We start from the raw sequence: 7,492 nt of genomic DNA on the forward strand, positions 1-7,492 counted from the left end.
GGAGCGCATCCCTGATAAGTTGGTCCCTGTCGGTGTTGCCCGATCCAGCTGTGTTTCTCTCCATAGTGGTCCTAACTCCAGGGCTCTGAAGCTTTCCAGCTATGTCCACTTCTTCCAGACTTCTCTTGAGAGCAGGGATTGAGTCTTTTTTCTTTATCAAAATCCTCAGTTCTTGGGGTAGATACTTAATAATTGTTGAATAAATGCATGCATCTTTGCACGACTGCATAAATAAAGAATTAAGCCTATCCCGCGCAAAATCCCTTTAAGACAAACTTTCTTAAGATACTCACTTGTGCATAATTTATTCCTCTGCTTGTCATATATTACTGGGCACCTACCTTGTGTCAGTGGCGTGAATACAGACACTCGTGGGCTGGGCACTTCGTAATGAAAAACACTAAAATGGAAAGGAGAGAACATTTCTAGACTCAGGGTCTTTTTCTGTCTCGTGTTCAAAATTCATGGATTCCTTATAGAAGAGTGTAGTCATCCGCCCCACCATCTTCCCTCACCCCCAAAGGACCCCAAATGAGCCTTAGGAAGAGTTGATAGAACTCCCAGTTAATGACAATGTTGTGCCCGGCGCTGAGGGACCAGAGGTAACAGAGAAGTACAGTTGTGTTTTGATTCCCCAGAAACACCTTTGAACACGGTCTGCCCCAGTGAGAAGACGGAGGTGATTTCCCTGTGAGTGAGGAACTGGTTTCTAGTGCTACTCCATCGTCATGGACCTGGGAGCATCGCCTTATGTCTGCTGAGGCAGAAAGAAGAAACAGCTCAGAATTCCTTACAACACAAAGCTTAGAGGATCAGAAGACCCCAACCGATGTTCCTTTTGACAGAGGCCCACAGGAAACCCCCCCTTTCTCTAGTCGCAAGCTAGTTTCATGCAACTCAAACTTCAAGACCATCTTAGCAGACAGACAACAGAGCATACATCCTATTATAGTATTAATACAAAGATAGGTGGTCTCAAACTCACTAAGCAAATAATTAGTCACCCAATGAATAAGAGAAAAGAACAGCTATTAGCGCACTAAGTCACCTGTCAAAGATGGTTGTGTTTATATTGGGGGGGGGGGGGCGGGGCTCGTTCCTATAGCCAAGCAGGCATAATACAGGTTGCAGCAGCCTTGAGACCTCTCCGGCTAATATATGTCTCTTTTTCTTAAAAAGAAGAGATGGGGAGGGGGTAAAAAAAAAGTCGGTTGCTTCAACTTGAAAGTCAGCACTAAAGGAGGCATTAGAAAAAGACTTTCTTGTGGCTCAGTGCCCCGATTACCACAATTAAAGTTTGAGGTGTGGTGCTATTTGCTCAGCATGCTCTGACACATGAAAGAAAATGATTCAGGCCAGGAAAATAATTACACATTAATTTGTGTTTGGCAACTGTGTTTTATCCCTTTGGCCCACAAAGCGAAGATAAAAGGTGATATTGTTGAAAGTGTTTTCTGTGCTTTCAATGGGGTTGCCATGGGCTGCATTTGGAGACGGGCCTCGGTGGCCGGGCATTTTCCTGGCATCGTGGGACTGCCTTTTGTATTGCATGGCCAGGGCCCGGCCGGGAGGAGCAGAGGCCAGGTACGTTATTAGCTGTTTACTGCCCTGAATCCTTTGTGTCTGAGGGTTTCCCAGGGGTTTGGCCAAGTAGCAAGAAAAGTGACCCTTTCCAGGGTAAAAGCTCCAGCCCCCATCCTAGGGGTGCTCACCCCGCTTTGCATTTTGCCGTGGAAGGAAGAGGCAGACCCTCCAGGACCACGACTCTGGTCCCCTATGGAGACAGGTGGTGGGGGGGTGGGGGGTGCTACTATGAACAAACTACACAGACATGCAGTTGTGCCAGAAAGAAACGCAGGCCCCACATGGCCAGGTCTTCCAGACCCTCATCAGAAAAGTGAGGAAATCTGGATTTTTAAAAATGAAATCTCTCAGCGTTTGCACATTGGCTTAGTTAAAAACAAGTAAAGCCGGTCTGTGGGCAGCGCGCATCCTGCTGGTGGCCAGTGTGGGGCGCTGAAACGCAGCATGGGACTTCAACACTAGCTTCAGGAGTCAGAAGGAGCTAGACCTCCCAGCTGGGGAACTCTGGAGAGTTCCTTAATCTCTCTAAGGCTCGACTTCCTATTGGTAAACTGGAGACCATAACAATGCTACCTCCCTCCGAGAGTTATTGGGGGATTAAATGAGATAATGCAGCGAGAGGCAAGTTCTTCGCACAGTCCCTGGCAAACAGTAAGCACCGAATAAATGTCGGTGATTATCACTATAATTGAGCCATGGGAGAGTGAAAACATACATCATCGCCCCAGGCTTTCTGTCAGTTAGGATGTCTGCGACACCGCGGTTACTTCATAGATAGTTAGATAATTCCTGAATGGATGGATGGATGGATGGATGGATGGACGGAGGGATGGATGAATGAATATGCTAGTTGGGGGCCAGAAGGAGCAATCCATCCACCATCTTCCCTTTCTGGCGATGTCCCTCATTGTGTTTGTGTCAATCATTTCCTGTTCTTGCACCTCAGCTGCTTCATCTGTGAAATGAACTGGACGTGCCTCTCTCACCAGCTTCGAGGGATGCTTTCGTGCCTACTGACAAGACCTTCCAAGGACTCTTAGAACAAGTTAGGGCTGACCAGCCGGGACTTTAGCACCTGGCTCTGGGAGGAGAGGCGGTCTGGACACTGAGGCTCTTCATAATTGAAGATGGGTCCTTTCATTGTCCCACCCCACATCTGCTCTCTACTCTTCCCCCTTCCACTTTTTGTCCCAGGAGGCTGACCTAGAAAACAGGGCCCCTTCCTTCTGCTTTTCATTGTGATTTGGTCTGTAAGGAGCCCAGCTGGAGATTGGAGGGAGAGAGAAGAGGGAGGCGGGGAATTTATTATCCACACCCCAGCCCACCCTGCTGAAGGGACCCCTCTGCAGAGCTCTCTCTGCTCAGTGCCCAGGAACGCTTGCTTCCCCTCATCCCTTTGGGTCTGGGGGAGTGGCTACCCAGGCGCTGAATCTCACCTTGCCCACATCTTTGATTCTCATTAACCCTCAGGTCCTCTGGTGAATGTGTCAGCTGTTTCCTGCCAGGACCCTGACGGGCATAAGCAGATACACTCTTCGTCACCCAATCTGGGAAAAATGCATTCTAAGGAAGAAGACTTCCAAGTACCCAACAGAGAACACAGGCTTGGGGATCAGACAGGCTGCAGCTCAAATCCCTATTAGCCGCTTACTGGCTCAGTGAACCTGGACAGGTTCTGTCCTGACTCCGAGCCTGCTTCCTCATCTGCGCGGCGAGATGGAGATGCGCGCAGGCGGCGTCTTCCCGCGAGGCCGTCGTGGGGCTGAGGACCACCATCCCAGCAGCCCCGCACCTGCCCGCCGATCACGGCCGCTCAGGGCAGCTTTTTCTCTCCTTCTGCCTCTTCTTTCGACTCCTTTTTTCCTTTCTTAGAGGCAAGACATTTTTGTTTTATTTTAATTTTTTTTCACCTTTGTACTTCTGTTAGGCTGTACCTAATGAAAATTGTTCCCACTGTGGTGCGCCCAGTGGCTCACACACGTTCTGTTCTTTCTAACCTCCCAACGGTCACACATGGCTATTAAGCGGAAGGACATCAGCGCCTCTGATCAGAGTGGAAGGCAAAAATTGAATATTGCTAAAATTATTCTTGAAAATCCTTTAAAAATATCTACCCATAAATGTTGGTGTATTTGGTTTGGGATGTGTTCTCTGCACCATGGGTATATTAATATTCTAGAATGTATACGGCAAGGTACAGTATATTAAAGCCTATAACTGCAAAATATCATTTCGCAGTATTTCAATTACAGAAGGAGACAGAGAGCATGTGCAGTTGATTTTGCTGGAGTCAGAATCACCTGAGATACATTCGTACTGATTTTACCAATAAAGACATTGAGGCTCAGAGAGGGCAAGCAGTTTGTCTAAGGACACACAGCCAATAAGTGGCAGAGTCAAAATTCAAATCCAGATGTATCTGACTCCAACCTCTGTTTTTACCCCGTGCTCCGATGTCTGGATTTATGTGAGTTTGAATAAACAAACCCTCAAAGCCGGTATCATCAAAATGACTTTTGGGAAACAGCTTCACATACTGGGCCTGCTGCCTGTTTCCTTCCCAGTCGCTCGGTTTCATGGGGCCTTAGATCAACCGAGTGGGGAGACCCAGGACCCTGGGCCCAGCCTGGGAGGGTACACAGCACCCATTCTTCCCTGTCGGCCTGGAGAGGTGGCACAGGATGGAGACTTCCGCTGCTGGGCAAACCAGGTAGAGATTTTTTTTTTTCTGGCCACCGATGAATGGTGATAATTGTTGGGAGATTAATTTAAGATTCTCAGATGAAAGATACTGCCGAAGTGCCAGGCACAGGGAGGGAGGGAGGGAGAGACAGAACGAGGGAGCCTGGCTTTCTCCCTCCGGGGCTGACTCAGCCCTTACCTTGGGCAAGTCATTTGACTTTTCTCATCTGTAAAATCAGCCTAATGATGGCTTCTCTTCCAAACCACTTTGATTCTCAGATGAAAGCATCCATAAAAGTGCACAGGATTGCTATTAATTGGGCCATTATTACTTTTATTATTAAGTAGATGAAGTCCACTAAACTTTAACTATGCTTTAACTCCCCCCTGACGGGCAGGACGAGCCGTTGACTATCAGATGACAGGCCTCTCTGAAGTCGCCCTTTGCAGGGAGGCGGGGTTCCCATCAGCGAGGCCGAGGCCTTCGCGCAGGCGTAGTCTGTGCTTCCACCCTTGGATGTAAACGCGTCCGACCAGCTGGGGGCGGTGTGCTCAGCGATGAGAAAAACCTGGAGCCGGAAGTGCTGTGTGATTTTTATGGGCAAATGGTATAAACCCCTTGCTCGTCAGCCTCCGCAGTTTGGGTAATTGGGACCAACAGCATCCCTCCCATCTCCAGGCCAGCCTCGGAGGAGACGGCGCTGTCATTAGGTCCAGCATGGCCATCGCTCTGTCTCTAAACATCTGTCTGCTGCTCTGAGACGCGAAATCTGTGTAGGAGAGACCCCTGAGCTCAGATCCCACTTCTAACCCTTACTAAGGCTGCTGGAAGACACAGAAAATAAAATCTACCTCCCAAGCTGGTGAGAATGCAATCACCATTGCATGGAAAACGCCTTAAGCCGGTGCCTGGTGCAAAACACATGCTCAGCCACTGACAGGTACGTCTATCAGAGAGTAAACACTTTGCAAATAGCAAAAATGAACTTTACCCGGAAGGCGCAATGCACATCTTTCTGGATTTATGAAGCATACATATTATAAAAATATTTTTAAAATCACATTACTGTCCTTTTTTTTTTTTCTTTTTTTTTTAACACAGAAACCAAGATTACAGAAGCGATGCACAGCCTGTGAGAAGATGGCAGTTAGCACCGAGGAGAGCCCGGAATCACCCATAGCCCCTCTACCTGGGTCTCCACTGGGAAAACTTTGATGTTGTATCTCCCACCGCCCAACACTGGTCCCAGGCAACTCTAGGGGGCTAATGTTGTAGAGCTTGATGTCAAAAGGGAACATTTACTGGCAAAAAGCCCTAGATTCTAAGACTTGAGTTTAAGACTCCCTGTACCACTCATTATCTCTGTCATAAGTTCTCTGATGTTGCATTTTCTCCTTTAGACAATGAAGGCATGTGCCTGGACCCGAGTTTCCAGAAGTGTGGACCATGGGCACATTTTAATTTTTTAATCACTATGTATTTCTTAGAAATACATGAACTGGAACAGATGCACATGTTAGAAAAACCTTCCCCCCAGTAGATCAAATCCACGATTTCCTGAATGAATATTGAATGATATGTACACATATTGAATAAATAGAATGTATTGCCATTCAATACCATTTAACATTCATGTAAATTTAAAAAAATGAGTTGATTTCAGGCAAACTATAAGAAAAGAGCAGTGCAGGTGGCATTCAGATACAGCAGGACCTCTCAGGATGCCACCGAGCCTGGCAGCTGGGAGCTGGGAACCGGACCATCTCTAGATTATTTCCTGCTCTGAGGTCCCCTGAAGCGACAGGTAGAATCAGTCACTTGGCCCCTTGCAGACCTGTCCACCTGACCCTGACCATGTCCAAAACAACCCCAAGTTTTTCACCAAATGGTCCATGTTATCCAAAACTTCCTCTCTGCACCGTAGCTGAAATATGCTTCATAGTGGCAGTTCCGCGCTTGGGACAAGAGGGAAAGAGTATGGTCCAGGAAGCCTTTTCAAACCCTTTCAGATCCTGTAAGCATTTATTGAGCGCTTGCTGGATGCCAGTCGACATGCCAAGTCCTCGCTCATGACCTGTCTCTTTTTAATCCTGTGGCCACCTCTGAAATTGTACCTGCACCTTTGTCACTAGTGGGGCCTTTGGACAGTTGCTTAAGCTACTTAGGAAGCATTTTATCTTCAGTAAAGTGGAGGTACTGAAATCTGTCCTGGGTACCTCATTGGATTAGCATCAGGACCAAAAGAGATTGTGTCCTGGGGTTGTGGGAAGGAATAAATTAGGAATTCGGGATTAGCAGATACAAAGTGCTACATATAAAGCAAACAGCAAGATCCCACTGTATAGCACGGGGTACTATATTCAATAGCTTATAGTAACCTATCATGAAAAAGTGTGTATATGTATATATAACTGAATGACTATGCTATATGCCAGAAACTAACACAACATTGTAAATCAACTATACTTCAATAAAACGAAACAAAACAAAGAAGGAAAGAAAAAGAAGAGAGATTGCGTATGTGAAGTGTCTTGGGAAATACAAAGTCCTGTCCAAAGAGAAAAAAAAGAACATCAAAAAACCCCTTTCCTCTCCCTTCTCTTCTCTTTAACAAAACTCACTCCATGCCATTAGAATGTCCATAAAGACCTACAACGTCCTTAGCTTGTCGGAGGTCTTATTTCTCCAGCCGCTCTCAGGTTTAATCACCGGCTTCTTCTCCGACCAATCAGTAGGTGGTTAAGTTCTAAGCCTTAGTGTCTGATAAACTTGAGTTTGAATTTCACTCTGTAACTTACGAGCAGTGTCCCCTCTGGGCCTCTCCTCTTGATAAACAGTGATTTATTGGGAAGATGCAATGCCCCGAAATGTACAAAGCAGTGGGCGCAGTGCTCAGCTCCTAACATGTGACAAACGTGTGCTGTCATGGTTATCATCTACTCTGTGGGTATTATTATTCCCCCTTAAGAGCCGAAGAAACCGAGGCTCAGAGAGGTGAAGCTGCTGATTCCAGGCTGCACAACGGGAAGGAGGCAGGGCAGCGAGTCGAACCCACTTATGATTCAGGTCATGCTTGTTTGCAGTGTGTCACGGGCCTTCCCCGTGGGAAGGGAGGAGGTGCTCCTTTGAGGGGGGAGTCGGGGAAGGCGCTCTTGATCTGGATCATATAAAACGATCTCTTTCTTTTGTATGGTACTCCCTGATTCCAATAGCCTTTTCATTCAT

At 47.0% G+C, this 7,492-nt stretch overlaps 1 long non-coding RNA gene across 1 annotated transcript; it reads left to right on the plus strand.

The window, feature by feature from the left end:
* The first annotated feature begins 1,476 nt into the window (after positions 1 to 1,476).
* Positions 1,477 to 4,064, plus strand: LOC123614396 (uncharacterized). The gene is made up of 3 exons (XR_006721747.2): positions 1,477 to 1,584; positions 2,531 to 2,629; positions 3,055 to 4,064. It is a non-coding gene; the product is annotated as an uncharacterized LOC123614396 (long non-coding RNA).
* The last annotated feature ends 3,428 nt before the right edge of the window (positions 4,065 to 7,492 follow it).

This window comes from Camelus bactrianus, chromosome 22 (genome assembly GCF_048773025.1).
Source record: "Camelus bactrianus isolate YW-2024 breed Bactrian camel chromosome 22, ASM4877302v1, whole genome shotgun sequence".
Taxonomy (NCBI): domain Eukaryota; kingdom Metazoa; phylum Chordata; class Mammalia; order Artiodactyla; family Camelidae; genus Camelus; species Camelus bactrianus.